Source organism: Camelus dromedarius, chromosome 21 (assembly GCF_036321535.1).
Source record: "Camelus dromedarius isolate mCamDro1 chromosome 21, mCamDro1.pat, whole genome shotgun sequence".
Taxonomy (NCBI): Eukaryota; Metazoa; Chordata; class Mammalia; order Artiodactyla; family Camelidae; genus Camelus; species Camelus dromedarius.
Window position 1 is genome coordinate 13,582,999 of NC_087456.1, and position 19,795 is coordinate 13,602,793.

At 42.9% G+C, this 19,795-nt stretch overlaps 1 long non-coding RNA gene across 2 annotated transcripts in view; it reads right to left on the reverse strand.

The window, feature by feature from the left end:
• LOC116148669 (uncharacterized) overlaps positions 1-19,795 on the reverse strand; it is an 84,509-nt gene that overhangs the window by 20,613 nt on the left and 44,101 nt on the right. Inside the window, exon 3 of one of the 2 annotated variants that reach the window (XR_010377142.1) lies at positions 18,202-18,240. The exons of the other annotated variant lie outside the window; for it this stretch is intronic. This is a non-coding gene — a long non-coding RNA (uncharacterized LOC116148669). Of the gene's footprint in view, positions 1-18,201; positions 18,241-19,795 lie in introns of those variants that run through there. 2 annotated transcript variants of the gene reach the window in all.

Sequence of the window (19,795 nt, forward strand, 5' to 3'; positions counted from 1 at the left end):
AGATTGGAAGGGACTTTTTTGGTTCTTGTTTTGGTTAGTGTTTTCTTCCAGAAATATCAACTGTTGCTGTCATTCTTACCAAAGTAGGTTATCTCATTGCTGGTTCTATAAGCCAAGCTTATTTCTTGCGCAATATTTTTTAATAACCCAAAGTCCAACCACTGGACCAGTTGTCATCAGTTTGGCCTTTAATATCAGAAGTTAAAGGGACAGAAAATGAGACCATTTTATTTTCGGCACCTTCACTTGACCTACACTTTCATTTACAGAGAATGAAGAGAAACTAGTGAGGGTTTTTCTACTTTGTTTTGTTTTTTAGATGTCAGGTATATGGTAACATTTTTTAAAAATTTATTTTCTTTTATTGAAGTATAGTTGGTTTACAATACTGAGAGAAAATATTTGCAAATGATGCGACTGACAAGGGTTCAATTTCCAGAACATACAGATAGCTCATACAACTCAATAACTACAACAACAAAAAAACAAACAACTCAATCAAAAAGGGGCAGAAGACCTAAACAGGCATTTCTCCAATGAAGACAGATAGATGGTCAAAAGGCACATGAAAAGACGCTCAATATCACAAGTATCAGAGAAATGAAAATCAAAACTACAATGAGGTATCACCTCACACCAGTCAGGAGAGCCATCATTAAAAAGTCCACAAATAATAAATGCTGGAGAGGGTGTGGAGAAAAGGGAACCCTCCTACACTGTTGGTGGGAATGTAATTTGGTGCAGCCATGATGGAAAACAGTATGGAGATTCCTCATAAAACTAAAAATAGACTTCCCGTTTGATCCAGCAATCCCACTCTTGGGCATATATCCAAAGAAAACTCTAATTTGGTAAGATACATGCACCTTAATGTTCATAGAGGCACTATTTACAATAACCAAGACATGGAAACAACCTAAATGTCCATTGACAGATGATAAAGAAGTTGTGGTATATTTATACAATGGAATGCTACTCAGCCACAAAAAAAGAGTAAAATAATGCCATCTGAAGCAACATGGATGGACCTAGAGATTGTCATTCTAAGTGAAGTAAGCCAAAAAGAGAAAGACAAATATCATATGATATTCCACTTATATGTGGAATCTTTAAAAATGACACAAATGAACTTATTTACAAAACAGAAACAGACTCAGACATAGAAACCAAACTTATGGTTACCAAAGAGGAAAGAGGGGGAGGGAAAATATAGGGGTTTGGGAATTGCAGATACAAACTGCTGTACATAAAATAGATAAACAATAAGGTTCTACTATATAGCACAGGGAACTATATTCAATACCTTGTAATAACCTATAATGAAAAAGAATATGTATATGTATAACTGAATCACTATGCTATACCCCAGAAACTAATACAACTTTGGAAATCAACTATACTTTAATACAAATAAGTAAATAAATTCACCCATTTTATTTTAATAAATTTTACCCATGTAGTCACTTCCTGTTTTTCCCTCCTAAAATTTGGAAGTACTTTAAGAATGCAGGATCTGGAACTAGACTATCCAGATTTTTTTAAAATTGATATATAAGTTACATATAATAAAATGCAAGATCTTCAGATTTTGAGCATTCAGTTCAATGGGTTTTATCAACTGTGTACACCTATGTAACCACAACTTAAATAAGGCAGAGACCACGTTCACCACCCTAGAAAGTTTCCTTATGCCCCTTACTAGGCAATCACTTTCTGATTCCTTTTACTATAGATTAATTTTGTGTGTTCTACAACTTCATGTACATGGAATCATAGAGCATGTACTTTTTATGTCTGGCTTCTTTCACTTAAACAGTGCTTTTAAGATGTTGTTGCACTGATCAGCAGTTTGTTCTTTTGTATTGCTAAATCGTACTCCACCACGAGGATAGACTACCATTTGTTTCTCCATTCCCTTGTCAGTGGAAATTTGAGCTGTTTCTGGTCTCTGGCTATTATGACTAAGATTGCTATCATCGTTTTTGTAAAAGTTGTTTTCTGCACATTTTCATTTCTCTTGGGTAAAAACCTAGAATTTAGTATTTCTGGGCCATAGAGTAGATGTATGTTCAACTTTCTAAGAAACTACCATATAATTCTCCAAAGGGGTGTATGATTTTACATTGCTGCCAACAAACATGTCAAAGTTCTGGTTGCTCCAGTAGGTTCACATTTTGTATTGACTGTCTTTTTGGTTTTAGCTATTTTCATACGTAGAAAACAGTAGTTCACTATGGTTTTAATTTGCAAGTTCTTGATGACTAATGGTTTTTCATCTGCTTCTTAGTATTTGTAAATGAGCTTTTGTAAAATGGCTGTTCAAGATTTTTGCTCATTTTTTGGGTTTGTCTTCCTATTACTGATTTGTAGGGGTTCTTTATATACTGTGGATATGAGAGCTTTGTCAAAAATATACATATACATATATATATATACATATATACATATACATATACATACATATATATATTTTTTTTCTCAGTCTGTGGCTTTAAGATTCATTTTCTCAATAATGGAGCAGACCTCACCTGGTCACTTCTCCTAGGCAACATCTCTGGAGAAGAATTTAGAAGTACAGTCCTTTTAATATCACTACTCATCAACCTTTTCATTTCATCATACAAAGAAAGGCATTTCTCCAGTTCTCTTCTCTATCCACTCTCCGGTCCTTTGCTGATGGTCTTTGTTGAATTTGACATGCCCCTGTAGTCATCTATGTATCCCTAGTCTTAATTAATTGCTTCATTCTCTAAACACACATAGCACTTTACTTGTCTCTATTTCTTTCTATATTAATAGTTTACATATCTTCAACCTAGACCTCTTCTTGGGCTAGAGACCAACATATTTAGTCACACATACTTAGCATGTCTACTTGGACATTCCCCTTGAACTATGCAACCTCCAAATGGAATTCTTTCTTCCACCTCTTGCAAAGATATTCCCTCTTTGGGTTTCCTATCATGGTAAGTGGTAGCGCCACTGACCAAGTTCTTAATCCAGAAACCTATGTGTTCACTGACTCCCATATCCAATCCCTCAGCCAAGGCCACTGGTCTTACCACCCTCAACCTTTCACCCTAAAGACCTTGAATTTATCCACTTGCCCCCAGTCGACTGCTATATCCTGTCATTCCTTATCTAGATTCCTGCTTTGGCTTTGTTGTCGTTCTTCCTAATACACATTCTAACCATGTATAAAACGTCATTTTTTTTAATTTTTAATTTTTAAAGTTAAAAAAATTAATTTAACTTTTTTAATTTAAAAAAAACGGGGGGGGTGGAGTTAAACAGGTTTTATTGATTTTTATTGATTTATTTTGATGGAGACACTTGGGATTGAACCCAGCACCTTGGTCATGCTAAGCATGCCATCTACCACTGAGCTAGACCCTCCCTCCCCACCAACTATGTAATCTTTCAGGTAATTTCTAGAATATACCGAGATCTCTCTTCTTAGATCTTTGCATTTGAAATTCCTTCTGCCAATACGGTTCTTCTCTAGGGTTTCTTTGATCTGAAATAGCACCACCCCCCACCTCTGATACTCTCTATCACAATACCCTCTTTATCACCTTGTTAGGATTTATCCACAACTGTAGTCACGTTTTCCTTGTTGTTCTCTCCCACTAAGATGTAAGTTCCAACAGGGTCGATTCCCTCTGGTTCACTAGTATATCTCCAGCATCCAGCAAAATGCCTGGCACACAATAGATGCTTACTGAGGATTGTTTAGTGAAGGAATGTTTTCCTCACCAATTCGAATCTAGGATCATGTCTTTTTCATTTTCTCTCCATCCCAAGACATTGTTTTGCAAACAGTAGGTGTTGTAAGTGCCTCCTTAGGTGGATTATACTGAGTTCCTTCAGTGTCTTTTGCAAACTGCATCACTTTGCCCCAATCAGCTTTCCTGATCTCGCTTCATATGTTCTCCAACCCTTTTCTTCCCTAGCTCACTATACCCCACAGCCCAACCCCAAATTTGTCCTTTTTCTAAAGATCGATGCGCTGCATATATAGAGCTGCTGCTACATGCTACCAAATACTTGGCAAAAGTAATTTTAGGCAGATTCAGTCAATCTGATGAAGAAAAACCAGCTGCTTAACAGAGCTGACTAATGAGCTCCATCAGACAACAGACCAGGTAGACACTGTGTCCAGGCACAAACCCTTGCTGTTTCCTGTACCCTCCTCTGCCTGATATCACTCTCCCCTCTCATGAGGGTGTTTGGGCCTGAGCCTCTCGGCCAAGTGGCAGATGGAGAAACTGTTTGCAATTGAGATGAGAATATTTTATCAGACTTCCTACAAATGGGGTCCACTGAATTTTAATCTGCCAGAAAAGCACTGACAAAAAGGGGAGGAAAAGTCTCAACAGGACATCCTGTAAGGTCTCCTCAGGAATTAGTGTGTTTTTGGTCAACATTCAGTCAATAGATGATAAACTTTCAAGGGCAACTGAGAGAATCCTGAAACAGACACCTCCCTGGTCCCTCCAGCCTGCCGGTGAAGGCCACATGGCAGAAGGGAACGTGGGTCAGGAGCCAGGAAGTCTGTATTCCAGACCTGCTTCTGGCCTTGACTCCTTAGGTCACTGCCTGCTGGTGATGTCACCTTTCAGTCTCTTGGTCACCCCACCTGTTGAAGGACAGGATACACCCTATTCCTCCCAACTGAACACTTGGGAAATTAATGTCATCCAGATAGATGAGCCAAATGTTGTTTGTGAGATTAATATTTTGTTCTTTCCCCTCTCATATGACTCCACAATGGGCTCTGTCCAATAATGCTAGTCATTGGTGTTTATTGAGCAGTTACTATGTGCCATATTTGTGCAAAGCAAATATATACACGCCAAGTGTACTTTGCTGCACTTTGCATGAACATTTAACTCTTATTAAACCCTGGGGGAGGATGCTAAAGAGGGCACAAAAAAATATGAAAAACAGCGTACCTTATTAATAGATTTCAATTTTGCCTAGGGCCTGACCTAGGCAAATGCTTCTGGAAACCGAGGGTTATGGCGATGTGCTGTACCTCAGAAAATATCTTCACAGGCAAACTGAAACAGAGAACCAGAAAGCCATCCCCCAAACTGCACTGCTACCACCTCTGAAGTACCCCTCCCCCTCTCCCTCTTACACAGATACCGTACATGTACACAGGCACACATACAAATAATAATAGTCCGGGCTTATTGTGCCCTGACTATGTGCCAAGTATCCTACATATTAGCTCCATTACCCATCACATCAACCCTCGGAGTAGGTGCTAATTTTAGCTGCAAGATGATGGCACTGAGAGATGGAGAGTAACTTGCCCAAAGGGGAGGCAGATCAAGTCAGAACTAGAGCCCAGTCTTTCTGAAATCCAGAACTTGCTTTTTTTTTTCCTAGTTAAGAGTCATACACAACGTTCATTTCTTAGTCATGACAAACGTATCACGGTACTGTCAGATAATACCACTAGAGGAAATTGGGTGAAGAGAACACAAAAACTTTTGGTATTAACTTTTTTTTTAATTTATTATTATTATAATTATTTTATTACTGAAGTATAGTCAGCTTATAATGCTGTGTTAACTGCTGGTGTACAACACAGTGATTCAGTTCAGAACTTGCTTTTCTCCCCACTACTCCACACTACTTCTTGGGGCGTGTTTTTTCTCATTTTAATGCTCCTAAATTAAGTTTTACAACCAATGTGTACATTTAGTATGGTAGCAGAAGGTTTTTTAAAATCTTCAAAAAACAAATGGTTGTTATTAAAAGCATGGTACCTAAGAACAGAGTAAACTGAGGATGGAGATGGACACACACAGAGCAGGAGGTGCAGGTCAGTGTGAGGCAAGGAAACTCGGTTCTCCTTTCAGCTCTGCCAGTACCAGCCGTGCGACCTAAGACAAGCCTCTTGGCCCCTCTGAGCCTCTGGTTAGAAAAATACTGACATTTCATGCAGGTTCTAAATCTCTACAAGGAACCTAGTGGAAGTGAGTGTGTATTCTCGAATGAATAGCCTGGCTTGCGCCTCCGTAGCTCGGGGTGATTAAAGAGGACACAAGCAAGACCTGAGCCCTAAGCCCGCCGCACATTCCTCTCAATCCCAGGCCCTTTCTGCCGCTCTCTGAAAACACAGGCTGGATCCAAGGCGCCTGTTCCAGCATCACTTCTGTTTACTCCACCATCAGGATGGTGTCATTTAGCCAGAGCCATCATTCATAGTCACACCAAATGGCCCATGGAAGAAAAGTTGGTTACACTCGAAGAACAGATGACAAGTGACAGGCTCCGCTCCTGATTTTCCACAATAACAGAAGAGACCAGCAACTGCCGCGGTGGTCCAACACCCGGACAAACTGCTCCCTTCCAAGCAGACTCGGTCTGCCGACATCCGCTCCTCCCTGGGGACTGAAGAGCGTTCCTCATCCCCGGGGATGCTGGGCCTCCCCGACCTTCCATGGATAACACCAGCAGAGACACTCACAGCAGCACTGCCCCTCTGAGTTCTGCTGCTAAATAATTTTTATTTTGTGAATAAAAGTTAATCACTTAACTCATTCCGCATATCCAGTGCGGCCAAAGGAAGCAGCACTGGTATGGGGTGATGGTGAGAATCAGCTAAAGACCAAACACATGAGGGGGAAGAAAAGACTTGTAGAAGTTCTCAGCCACAAGCAGTAACTGGAGACAGTTGAGCTGATTTTGCTCATCCCCAGGCAGGTCAACACCCCTTTCTCTGGGCTAACGAATTGCAAAGTGAGTCTCCCCCTAGTAAATGATGGACATCTGCCTGCTGCAGAGGGGGTCATCAGAAGCTTCAGTCATTGAAAGCAAGAATTACCAGAATTTTTCCAGCCTATTCTGGGGAGGCCATTCAGTTTTAACTTTAAAGTTTTACTCAAAAGGCCAGGTCAGTTTTATCATTTTGTTTTTATCATTTTGCTCTTCTTTTTAAGTAGAGCCATGTAAAATTGCTATTTGCCCATTTCGGACCTACAAGAGTAGAAACATTGTACAGGTCAACCTCATACTTTATGCCAGCCACTGTCCTAGGAGTTGAAAATATAGAGATAAGACATAGCCTATCCTTAAGGGGCTGCTGAAGAGAGTCTCAGAGAGAATTAGCTGCAGACTGGGTGTGCTTGGTGCTATGAGAAAGGTGTACAGAGGGGAGGCGGGCAGAGATGTCGTGTCCTGACGAACTTTGCTCCTTTCATTGGCAGGAGCCAGCTCCAGTGGAATAAGCACCAAGACCCGCTTCCTGCCATCTCAGCCTCCGAGGCTCAGCCGGCAAACCCAGCATCTCCAAGCAAGTGTAAGAGCAGGGTGAGTTCCGAACCTGCCAACCTTGACTGAGTCTCTTTAGCATTTGTTATTTTTATGGGTCCCTGAATGCTTCCCTTGAATATTAATTTTCTTCAATTCTTTAAGTATATATTAGTTATTACATATTTTTGATTAATATTTGATGGCCGTTTAGGCTGCCAAGAGCTCCCATAAATTTCCCAAGTGGAGATCTGGCACTGGGTAAGTGTGGGAGACCCCTTGTGTGGAGCAAAGACATCCATCATTTTAAGTCTCTCACTCCACACCTTAATACCCAAAGATATATTGCTAAGAAGCCCATAACAAGTCATTAAAAATGAATGTCTTGTGGCAGTTTTCATGCTTGCAGAATTCCACAGCAGAGGGAGGGGAACCTGGGACATGGCAGAGCCCAGATAGCTTCCTAATACCTCTCTGGACAGGTTTTAAAGATTCCCTAACTCTCACTCCAGGACCAGCTGCATAATTTGTGAGGTACAGTGCAAAAGGAAAACGCAGGGCCCTTGTTCAACAATTATTAAGCATTTTGACACAGTGAGGGCAGGCAGCGAGTTAAACTGAGCCCGGGGCCTTTCCAAGCACGGGGGGTTCTGTGTGACTACGCAGGTCACAGAGCCGTGGAGCCAGCCCCGCCTCTCTCTGCCCTCCCCAGAGCCCTCCTCTCCCTCTGTCTGGAACTTAGTCCCCCTCTGTAAGTGCTTCCAATAAAAACAGCAACAATGATAGCATTTTTGAGATACTATAAGGGCACTCTATTTTCATGAACTCATAAGATGAAGAGAGGTTTCTTCTTCTCAGTAACCTTATAAGTACTGTTACTACCTTTGTTCTACAAATGGGGAGAATGAAGTCTGTGATGGTTAATGTTATATGTTCAACCTCATTGGGCCATAGGGTACTCAGATATTTGGTCAAACATTATTCTGTGTGCTTCTGTGAGGTTGTTCTTGAATGAGAGTAATGCTTAAATAGGTAGACTGAGTAAAGTAGATTGCCCTCCCAAATGTGGGTGGGCCTCGTCCAATCAGTTGAAGGCCTGAACAGAACGAAAAGGCTGAGCCTCCCTCCAGTAAAGGCAAACTCCTGCTTGACTGTCTCTGAGCTGGGACATTAGTTCTTCCCTGTTTTTGTACTCTAACTCAAACATCAGTTCTTCCTGGGTCTTCAGGCGGCCAACTGCAGATTTTGGGATTCGTGAGCCAATTCTAATTCATATATACAATGAATATATTAAATATATATATATATAATTTATAGATGGATAGATACATAGATAATCTCCTAGTGGTTCAGTTTCTCTGTAGAAACTTGAGTAATGCAAAGCAGCTGCCAATAACTTGCCCAGTGACTCAGAGCTGGTAAGTGGCAGGGATGGGATGTGAACACAATAGACGTGTACCTGGGAATAACAGAAGTGATGTTGAATAAACGTGTGGACCTGGCCTGGCTAGGAAGAAAGTGCTAAATCTTAGCATAAAGCAGCGCAGAAGCCCAAATGCCGCTTTCACGTGGTGCAGGGCAGAAGAGCCGAGCAGGAAAATGCAGAGGGTGCACTGTAAGCTCATGCGAAGCTCTCAGATGAAAAGATACAGGAGACCTGGGCTCTGGTCCCAAAACTGCTTCCAACAAGACAACCGTGCTAAGTGGGTGAGCCCCTGCTCCCCAGGACCCTGAGGCCCTATCTGGGAAGAGAGTGGGCTGGACTTCATGTCCTCAGTAAAGTCCCTTGCTGTCTAAATACTGAGACTTTGGCAAGCTTCTGGAAGGAAATTGTCTAAGATGATAAATACACCCTCTCTTTTGGTTCCTTGAGATGACTTTTGTATTTTTCTCACTATAAAGCACATTCCTGTGCTAATGACATGGTTGCAGATCACATCTTCCCACTGCACAGAGATATGAACAGGGTGAGGAAGGAGATTTTTGCCTCCAAACCCCAGCAGCGCCCAGAGGACCTACTGCCACAGGATAAATTTATACACACTCACCCAAACCTTCCGTCTTATCTGAGCCTTACAATGTCTGAATAGCTCTCATTGTTCTGAAAGTGGGGAGAATGTGGCTGAAGGCAGTTTCAAGAAAACCTTTATCAGAAACCAGAAGTCTCTGTCGTTTCCCGCTTTCTTGCTCAGCCTACCTGAGAAGAATGACTGTCAGACTCAGAGTGAGGCGAGCAAGAAGGGAAGGCGTTAACCCTCCCTGAGCCCCTAGTCTGTGCCAGTCTCTGGATATGGTGGTGGATTTACATTATCTCACTTAGTCCTCACGACAGCCCTGTTAGGCAGGAAGTACTATCCCCATTTTACAGACCCCATTCTGAGGGTCAGAGGCATGAGATGACACGCTTACTGCCTTGAAGATTCTGAGCGAGGAGCAGAGCTGCGCAGCCAAACCCAGACCTTTCCACCGCATCACACGTTCCCTGAAACGACCTGAACTAAAATGCCAGATCCATTCATGGCAACTGAGTCTGGAAGAGATCGGGCACTTTGACGGTGTCCTGAAGCCACTGGTTTATCGTATGAAATGCGTTAGTATGCGTTCACTGTTTGCCAACATTCAGATCAAGTGAGGAAATTCAAGGTGAATAAAACAGCTCCACGTAAGAGGGGTTTGAAATGGACAGGATTCCAGTTTCCCTCATCTCCTAGGGTCACAGGTCCCACTGCTCATGAAAGCTTCCCAGGGCTACACAGAGAAATCCCCTCTTGTTCTCCTGCCTCTGGGTCCATCCACCTTCTCATAAGCCCCAAGAAGTGCCCTCATCCTTGTACACTGCGGTCTCCAGCACCGAAACCTTCATCCTCATCAATAGCGTGAGGCAGAGTTCCACCAGTCTTATGACTGAGAAGCCACTGCATAACTCCAGTCCTGCCTGCTGTGCTCTACGACTCTACTCCCTACGGTCCTGGTCTAGTTGTGGATATGACTTGAGAACTGTGGAATGCAGCACGATGCACAGCTTATCAGGCAACAGCAGTTACTGGGAACTTCTTCTCTGCCATCACACATCCTTCCACCTCTCACACTGCCTCACCTCCTCTCCAGAGTTCTGCATGCTTCCAGCCCCTTTCATGTTCTCATTTATATCCCTGTATTTAGTCCTGCAGTAATTATTTAGACAAGTGGTTTCAAAACAAGGATGATTTTAGCCCCCAGGGGACATTTGGCAATGTCTAGAGACAGTTTTGGTTGTCACAACTGTGAGGGTGCTGCTGGCATCTACTGGGTAGGGGCCAGGGATGCTGTTAAACATCCTACAGTGCACAGGACCAGCCCCACAACAAAGAATCATCCGGTCCAAATGTCACTAGTGCCACGGTGGATAAACCCTGATTTAGACCCAGGATGGCAAGTTTTTGCCACGAGTACGCCTCCTCCCCACCTCCCCTCTGTCCTCTGCTGTCATATCTAGTTGATCAGGGCACTCATTCCCCCTGAGCCAGTTCTGAACTCAGAATCCTTTCAACACAGGGCTCCAGGCAGCTGCCAATAAGTGAAAGGTGCTGAAATGCAAAATCCTTACCTTCGACACTTTCATGTTGGTCATATTTATCTATTGATAGTGTCACCCTTTTGAAGCAAAGATCATGTTTTCTACACTTTAGAGTCCCCGAGAGTGCCAAGATGAAGACAGGAAATGACAGAAGGAGGAAGAGAAACAGAGGGAGGGGTTAAAGGAAATTAAAGAGAAAAGAAGGGAAGGAAAAGAAATTAAAGTGTGGGAGAAAAAAAGGAGTGGAAAACAGGGGAAATAAAGTCCAAAACAGATACCGCTGAGATGGGTACCTCTGAAATAACTGAAGCAGCCCCTCTGCTTGAGGAACTTACTTTGTATTCTTAAGGTGGCTCTTCAAAGTAAAAGGCACCAACACTGTGAATTTCCCTACAGTCAAGAGGTGGACTCTCTGTAAGGAGAACCCAGTCACTGTCTTCTTTTGGTCGTCACAGTTGAACGAGGCTCAAGGTAAGAACCACCCCCCCTCCCAGTTTCTCCTAATCCCACCACCACCACCACCAAGTACAGCGCTCTCTCGTCAAGCGGTGAGGAAGAGCTGTCATTTTGTTGTCATTTTCCCCAAAGGCCACTCAGAGTGCCCCCAAGAACTGGATTCAAGGTTCTTCCCAAACATCTCATCTCGGAGTGGATTGCAGATGAAGGCAAGGCTGCCCACCCTGGTGAATACGCCCTGATAAATAGGTGGCATTGAGCTTAAACAAACTCCCACACGGCACTTACTGTGACGGAATCTTGATGGCTGCATTTTGAGTGTTTTTATAGCTTAGATCTTCAGAAGAGATTTGGCAGACCCTTAGTATTCAAGGGTTTATGCCATCAAAATGGCCCCACCACGTGTCTATTTTGAACCCTTCCCTAATAAATGTGTAAATGTAGGCAAAAATCCTCATGTACTTCTGCGAAAATAGGGCACTTCCTAGAAAATAACCAGCCTCGCTGTTGAGTAATCAAAGCAATCGATTTGTTGGAGAAAATACTCTTTGAAGGCACGTAAAATTTTTGGCACTGTGCGTCTTGGGATTTTTTTTTTCCCCCACAACACTGCCAACTAAAAACCCAAGCACAGTTTGTGTTTCAGATGCTTCCATGCATCTCTAGCAGCTGAACTCACCCTGTCGAAGGTCCAAAGCATTTGCTCAGTGCGGCTTCCTGTGCTCAGCAGCTACAGCGGCCAGACTCGCCACCCCCTTCCACCGATTTTTTAAAACGTTTTTTTTTTCTTGAATGTATTCCTATTCTCAGAGTCCATCTGTTAAGTCTTTTCATCGGTGGCATATTTGAGACCCCATGCCATGCAAAATTCCACAGAGGAACCTTCTTTGTCCATTGTGAGACGAAGTGATCGCTCCCTCCTCCCCGCCAAGAGGGCGGCTTGGATAAGCTCCCAATCCCTGGAGAGAGAAGACGGAGGAGGCAGGAAGAGACCGTCCGCTGCCTTGGATCCTTCCTTACTAGTTCCTACGGCCCTTTCGACAAGGTGGACCAGAATAACGCAAGCGATTTAACCTCATGGAACAGCTGAGCAACAGCATGTGGATATTTTGTGAAAGCTGAAAAGGGTTTAGCTGAAGTGGGGACCACACGTAAATTCGGCATTTGCAGAGAGCCATGGTATCTTCTGAGAAAACTCTAGGAAAGAAGTCATAGGACCACCACGCTCTTCAGTGACTCGTGAGCTGTGTGCTTCATGCCCCTCTAATTTGCAGGCAGCCAGGCCTATCAGGGCCTCTGTGGGCAATGGCTCTGCTTTTGCTACTACTGAGAAAGCAAAGGCATCTTTCGTCACCTTTGCCTCCTGTAGAGAAGGGGCCGGCTCTCATGGTTCCCCTGGCTCGATGGCTCAGGGCTTTTGCTAATCTTGCTGAACACTTCAGTTTTCAGATGGTGTATCAATGAGGCATTCAAACAGAGCAGTTTATACACAAAAATTCTGTCTGCTTTGTAAAAGATTATCCTTTTATAAACACTCTGCAGAAAACATAAAAGCAAATAGGGGACAGCACATAGAACAGGAAAGATGTTAGCAGGGAGATTAATACTGAATGGGTCGAAATGAATGGCGCTTACTAAAACGAGGTCCAGATACTTAGGCTGCAGTGAAACATAAATAATGGGAATGACACATCGTTTATTCGGGATAATGAGTTGATCCAAAGTAGAGGCCTAGGACAAGAGATTAAAGATTAAATATCCATCTCCTGATGAATATCAGTAGCCAACTTTAACCTTTTCCTTCCAAAAGTACAATTTTACTCTGACAAGTATATGTGCTTATGAGCCAGTACAGAAACAGGAGCTTTAAAAAGCAACAAAGAACACTTGCATCACTTTCTGGTCCTGATGGAAAACACTGTTTCACATTTCAAGACAGAAAGCATAAATTTTTTTTCTGGTCTATAGCCTCTGGAAACTGATTTCAAGAAAAGATTTCCTCTCAATACTCTGCATTTGAGAAATATAGCTTAGGGACTCTGCTCGCATCTCCTCATTCATCCATTTGACAATAAAGTTTTTCAAAACAAAAAGTAAAGTGAGACTGGCATAACCCAATATGGATTTCACGTAGCCAGTGAGCTCCATGGAATGACAGAATGAGACAAGCCTTAGAAATCATCTCAGCCTGACTCCCCATCCCGCCGGGAGGAAACTGAGGCTGGCAGCCTGGGCGTGCCCCGGCTGGGGCCCCACAGCTAGTTTGCAGCAGACCTGGGACCAGCACCGAGCCTGCTGGGTCCCCGCCCCTACTCTCTCCACAGCACCCTGCTACCTCGTTATTCCTTCAGGTTCGACATAATGACTAAAGCAGCTTGCTGGAAGAGCCAGCACCCCACATGCTAAATTAAAGCCCTGAATTCATGAAAAACTTAGAATATTGGAAGCTGTGAATAAAGAAGGGTTGGAAACAAAAAAGAGGGGGTGAGGGATGGGAGGAGCTGGAGCAGTGGGAGAAAGTGTAGGAGAAGGAGGCAAACAGAATGGACAGTGATCACAGATGCCCGCGATGCCAGCCTTGGCCCTGCCACCTGCGCACAGTTTTGGAACAATCCATCAGTGGCCCTTCCTGCTCAGGGGGCAAGAAGGAACTGTGCAGTTTGCCAATTTCTTGGAGCCCACTCTTCACAAGCCAAGACCAGGAAAGCAGTTCTGTGGCTGGTAGATACCAGCGGAGTCGGGAGAGAAACAAGATTCAAATGCAGCACCAAAAACAAAATAAAAACCCAGGCTCCCATCAGGCGGGAGCAGGAGACCATCACAGGTTAATTTCACAGCTGCGCACCTACCGTGCGCAAAGTCAGAACTTGGCTGGTGTCCCACGTGATATCAGTTTGGTGGTTTCAATCTATGCTCCAGGGAACATTTGCTTCGGTGCCAAAGCAACATGTATGCACGGTTGACAGGCTGTACTCCAGGCCAGGGATGAGGAGCTGGGGACGTGCACCCGTTTTCACTTTGCAAGTATCGGCACGCAGACACCTCGGCCAGTGCTATTCTTTGGAGAAAGAAGGGTTATTTATGCTTCAGAAGGAGGCTGTTTTCAGGTATCTTACTCTACACGGTGAAGCTAGCAGTTCCAATCCTTCCACCTTGTCTTCTTGGGCAAATCCTCTGAAGTTCGTCGTTTTGTCAGAGGTGAAAATAATTGACTTACTTCCTAGATGAGGAAGGTTTTCCTGGGACCACCTGCCAGATCTCAGCAGGAAAAAAGCTTCTGTGATTACCATGTGACTCATAGGTTTCCACTCAGAAGGGGCGATCAAGAGAAAAGGCAAGAACTTTCAATGCATCTCTCTGAATAAATCTACCTTTACTCAAAAAAAAAAAAAAAGAAAAGAAAAGAAAAGAAAAGGCAAGAAGATATTGACAGGATGTGAAACTGTTATTTTGAAAAAGAAATGTTAAATAGAAAACTTTAAAAGGATGTTCAGAAAGGGAGGCTATCTAAATTCAAATCTTTTTTTTGAGCGTTGAGCAAACTCAACACTACAGATTCAGAAAAGAATCCCCACCTAGCCTCCCTAAATTGAAAGGGTATCGTAAACACTAATAAACAGACATATTTAATGTTTTTACCAAGTGATATGAAATTAAAAGGTGCATGCAATAATGGAAACAAGAAAAAGGTAGCTATGAGGGGAAAGGTGGTAGAGGACCTCCCAAACGAAGCAGCACGTTTTCATTGAACCTTTTCATGATGTCCAGAAGGATGATGCTGCGTAGACCTTGGGCTCATCCACAGAGGAGTTCCAGTTAAATAGTCCCAGTACTTAAAGATGCAACCCACACTTTTCCAGGTATTACCAACACTGCTTTGTAGGTGGAGTCGATCTGACCATGAAGAGACTGCAGCCTCCAAAGTGAGGTCACTGCATCTTTACCTCCCCAGAGATAATTTGGAAATTTGTAAAAGCAGAGATGGCTTCCCTCAAATTAATGCCCCCCCTCAAATTAATGGCCCAGTGGTGAGTGGAGCTTGGGAATTTCTCTCACATTGGCATTTGAAAACACTGGTCTACTAGCAAATAGCTACTGAGGAACTCCCTAAATTGGTTCTTTTTCTCAGATTGTCAAATTCTTAACACATTACATGGCCATTCTCATAGCTCCCAAGTGACACACCTATGTAGTTGTGAGACTACATTTGTCCTTAGGGCCAAAGCTGCTGCTGACCACGGGGGTCTTGAGAGGCCAAGTGACCATTTTTCCCCAAATATATTCATGGAAAAAAAAAGTCAGCATCTTCATAGGTAAGTGGGTACAGTGAGAAAGAAAAAAAAAAATCTCCTCTTTATGACCAAAACAAGTAGGGAGCTCTGGGGGGCTCTGACATGTTCTGGACCCCCCCAATTCTGGACCTGTCCCTAAGGTCAGTTTGTAGTTCAAGCTGACGTTAATTTTTTTAAATAAATTTGCAAATATGCCCTAGTGCATGTTCTTCAGACTTGGACTTACAAGTCCAGAGCACTCAACTCTATATCAGTGTGAGGCGAGCTAAGTTTGATCCCCGTTAACTTGTTAGCGCTGCACATTCTTTACAACGTGGACTGACTCAGGCATCGTGCAGTCCAAGACCTCAGTGTCAGCTTGATGGAGAAGAAGCAGCAATAACTGAAGGAGGCAGGGCCAAGACCCCAACGAGGGTAAATCACAAAACCTTTCAAAGAGGTATACTGAGTGAGAGCTTCATGTAGACAGCACTGATAGCCAACAGGTCTTACCGGGTTAACAGCAGCAGAAATCTCCAAACAGAGATGGCATCTTGCCTGTCACCACAACTGCTCTTCCCTCATCGTCTCTAGTCCAGTAGTTCTCAGCCTAGTAGTTCTTACCTACTAGTCTAGTAGTTGTTTGAGAATCACCTGGGGAGCTTTTGAAAAATACCGATGTCCAGGCCTCACACAGAGACTCTGATTTAAGTGATCTAAGGTGGAGCACGGGCAACGCACAATTAAAAGTTCTCCAGGGTGTCTACTGCTGTCCAGAGCAGCGGACTAGATAATGGCCCCAAAGATGTCAGGTTCTAGCTCCTGAAACCTATAGACATTACCTGCTTATGTGGCAAAAAAGGATTTTGCAGATGTGATCAAGGATCTTGAGATGCGGACATTATCCTGCATTACTCGGGTGGGCTCTAAATACAATCACAGTTATCCTTATACAAGAGAGGCAGAGGGAGGTTTGACACACACATGAAGGTGGAGCAGAGAGAGAGAGAGATCTGAAGGTCTGGAGTGATGCGGCCGCAAGCCAAGGAGTGCTGGCAGCCACCGAAAGCTGAAACAGCATGGAATAGATTCTCTCCTGGAGCCTCTAGAAGGAGTGCAGCCCAGCCAATATCTGGATTTCAGCCCAGTGATACTGACTGTGTACGTCTGGACTCCAGAATGATGAGAAAGTAAGTTCTGTTCTTGTAAGCCCCAAGTTTGTGGTGATTAGTTCTGGCAGCCACAGGAAACCAGTACAGCCAGGGTTGGCAATCAGTGCTCAGGGCTCAGTGGCCACTATTAAAGTCATCAAAAAGGCCAGGTTCAGTGTTACCTCGGAGCTCTCTCATCTGCTTTTTCTCAACATGGAGCTCTCTTTCCCAGAGTCCTCACCTGCTGACTCTAGGAGGCCTTTCCTGACCACTAACCCAATCCAAATCAGATCCTGCCTTGTATTTCCTTTAAGAATTTTGTTCTCATCCTTCATAGCATGTATCACAGTTTGTAATTAGATATGTATTTGTCTGGTTATTCATTTAGTGTTTTTCTTCCCTACTAGAATATAAACTCTCTGAACACAAGGGTTACACTATTCTGTTCACCTCTACATTTTCAGCACCTGACGTGGGGGCAGACACATAATAAGTGACTGATAAAAATGTATAAAAACAAATAATTAACCAACGAATGATACTCATGGTATACGGGACTAAACCCCAGATAACAGCTAGTTATGTGAGATCAGGACCTATCTCCCAGGAGAGAGAGTGGCAAGGGATGGGAAAGAAATCTGGGCCCCAAATGAAAGGGCCATAGTCCTAAGAGGGGCCCAAACTCTGTGGGAGATGGGAGAACCGAATAGTGAGGGAGGCTATGTGCAAGGGGTATGCAGGTGCACAGCTGGTTCTAGATTTGAGCAGACAAGCACTGCTCCAGACTGCACTGGCCGTATGCCATGAGGATCCTGATGCAGTACCAGGCTGAACTAGGATCAGCTCAAGAACTGAACAGGGAAAAGAAAGCAGGTAGAACAACCTGACGACCCGGAGCAAAGCATAACTGGAAAACTGTAGGCACCGACAAATATTCAAATTAGACAAGAGACATCACAATTCATCTGCATTTAAGATAGGACACTGGTTGAAATCCATCCATCTCCAGGGGTTTGGTATACTCCCACTATCCCAAGTTAGGTACCATCTATTTTGTAACATTTGTGTAGCATCTATTTTTAAACCATCACTTGAGCAAATCCAGAAAAGCAAGTACAATCCATTATGCTGTTCTTTCCTGGCTGCCTGTTTCAACTATAGTAAACAGACTCCAAAGGCAAAAGTGTTTGGCTGGACACTGCTTTTCAGGGTCAGTAACCAACATGGTTTTCTCGTCAGAACTCCCCAGGGATGCTCACTCACTTGGTAGCCAGAGAAATATGACTATGAAAATCTAGGAATTCTAGGATTAGAGAGAGAAATTAAACAAAAGAGCAGAACTAAAAGCCCCACCTTCAGCCAAAAAGCTAGAATGATCAGGTAAGGGAAGAAGAGGTTTGGTAAAGTAGAAATACCCAGAGGTACTTCATTTAGGCTCCTTAGTTGCAAGGAGCCAACTTACCCATTCATGCCAGAAAACGAGATGATGTCTTTTGTTTTACTCCTTCAATTTGACCTCAGGAACATGTTCATTTTGTATCTGTAAATGTAAGCATCTTAATCAGGGTAATACCAACGTCAATAAATGTTCATCGAGAAGCAATTTTCTACAGCAAACTCTCTGTGTATCTCTGGTTTTTAACACTTTCACTATGATGCCCTTAAGTGTAGTTTTCGTTGTTTCAATCCTGCTTGGAGTTTGCTGTGCCTCCTGAATCTAGATGTTGATGTCTTTCATCGGTTTTTAGAAAGTACTTGACAATTAGCTCTTCAATTATTGCTGCTTCCTCATGGAATTTCCTCATTAGAGTTCCAATTACACAAATATTAGAACATTGGAGGATGTCACATAAGTCTTTTCTGTTCAGTTCTTTTGACTTTCCTTTTCTTTCTATGAGTCACTTTAGCTAGTTTCTTTGAGTAGACCCATCTTGTCTTCTACTGCGTCCAGTGTGCTATTAAACCTATCCAATGAATTTCTAGTATCAGATACAGTATTTTTAGGTTATAGAATATCTGATTGATTTCTTTATACAGATTCAAATTCTCAATTGGTCTGCTCCATCTTTTCATCTCTTTTGTATATCTTTTCCTCCATTTTCTTTAAGACATTTGTAATAGTTGTTTTTAATAAAGCCCTGGAACTAACTCCAACACCTGGATTATCTATGGCCTTGCTTCTACTGCTGCTTTTTCTCTTGATTGTTAGTCATGTTTTTCTGCTTCTTCACACACTGCATAATATTTTATTGTAGAGTGAACATCACATGTAAAGAGTCTTAGAGATTGACGTCTTTGTTATTTCCTCCAGAGGGCACACACATTCCTCTGAAAGGCAGATAGGGAGAGGGACTGATAACCACCATTCAATCAGAAACTGAGCTGACTTAGAGCTAGATTACAGCTTCAGTTAGAAATGATCCACCTCTGTTTTCAAACATCTCAAGGACAGAGTTTGCTGGAAGCCCTTCCATCTAGTGGGTTTCCCAAGCACTTTGAGGCAGTGAGACACTTCACTCAACTTTCCCAGCCTTGACTCCCAGCCACTTGGGTGACACCGGTACTCAGCAAATGTCCCTTGGAAAAACTGGCTAAAACATTTAGAGTGCTTCTAGACCTGGACATGTCAGCTTCCTCTGCAGGTTTGTCCTTCCCAGTAGAGTCTCATCAACTAAGCCCTCATCTGACTGACCCTCAGCCAGTGCCCACACTTACAATTGTCCCTAGGAAAGAAAATGGCCAATAATCTCAGCTAACCTAGAAATGGAACTTCCCTCTGCAATTTTAACTTACCTAATACTTTTTGCTTCCTAGTTCTCTGATATCTTTAAAAATATAATTGTTGTAATGTACCCCATTTTCTTCTAGCTATTACAGCAGGAGCCAATATCCTGCCACAACATACTCCGCAGAAGTTTTCATTAGTCAAATTTAATTCCACAAATAATTTTTATGTAGAATAGGCAGGCTTTTCCCAGTATTTTTCTTTCATTTTAATTTTACTGATACGATTTTTATCTAGTTCAAATTTTTCCATGTAAATTTACAACCAAGATTCGATTTATTGTTCCATATTTTTGACCATATGAAATGAT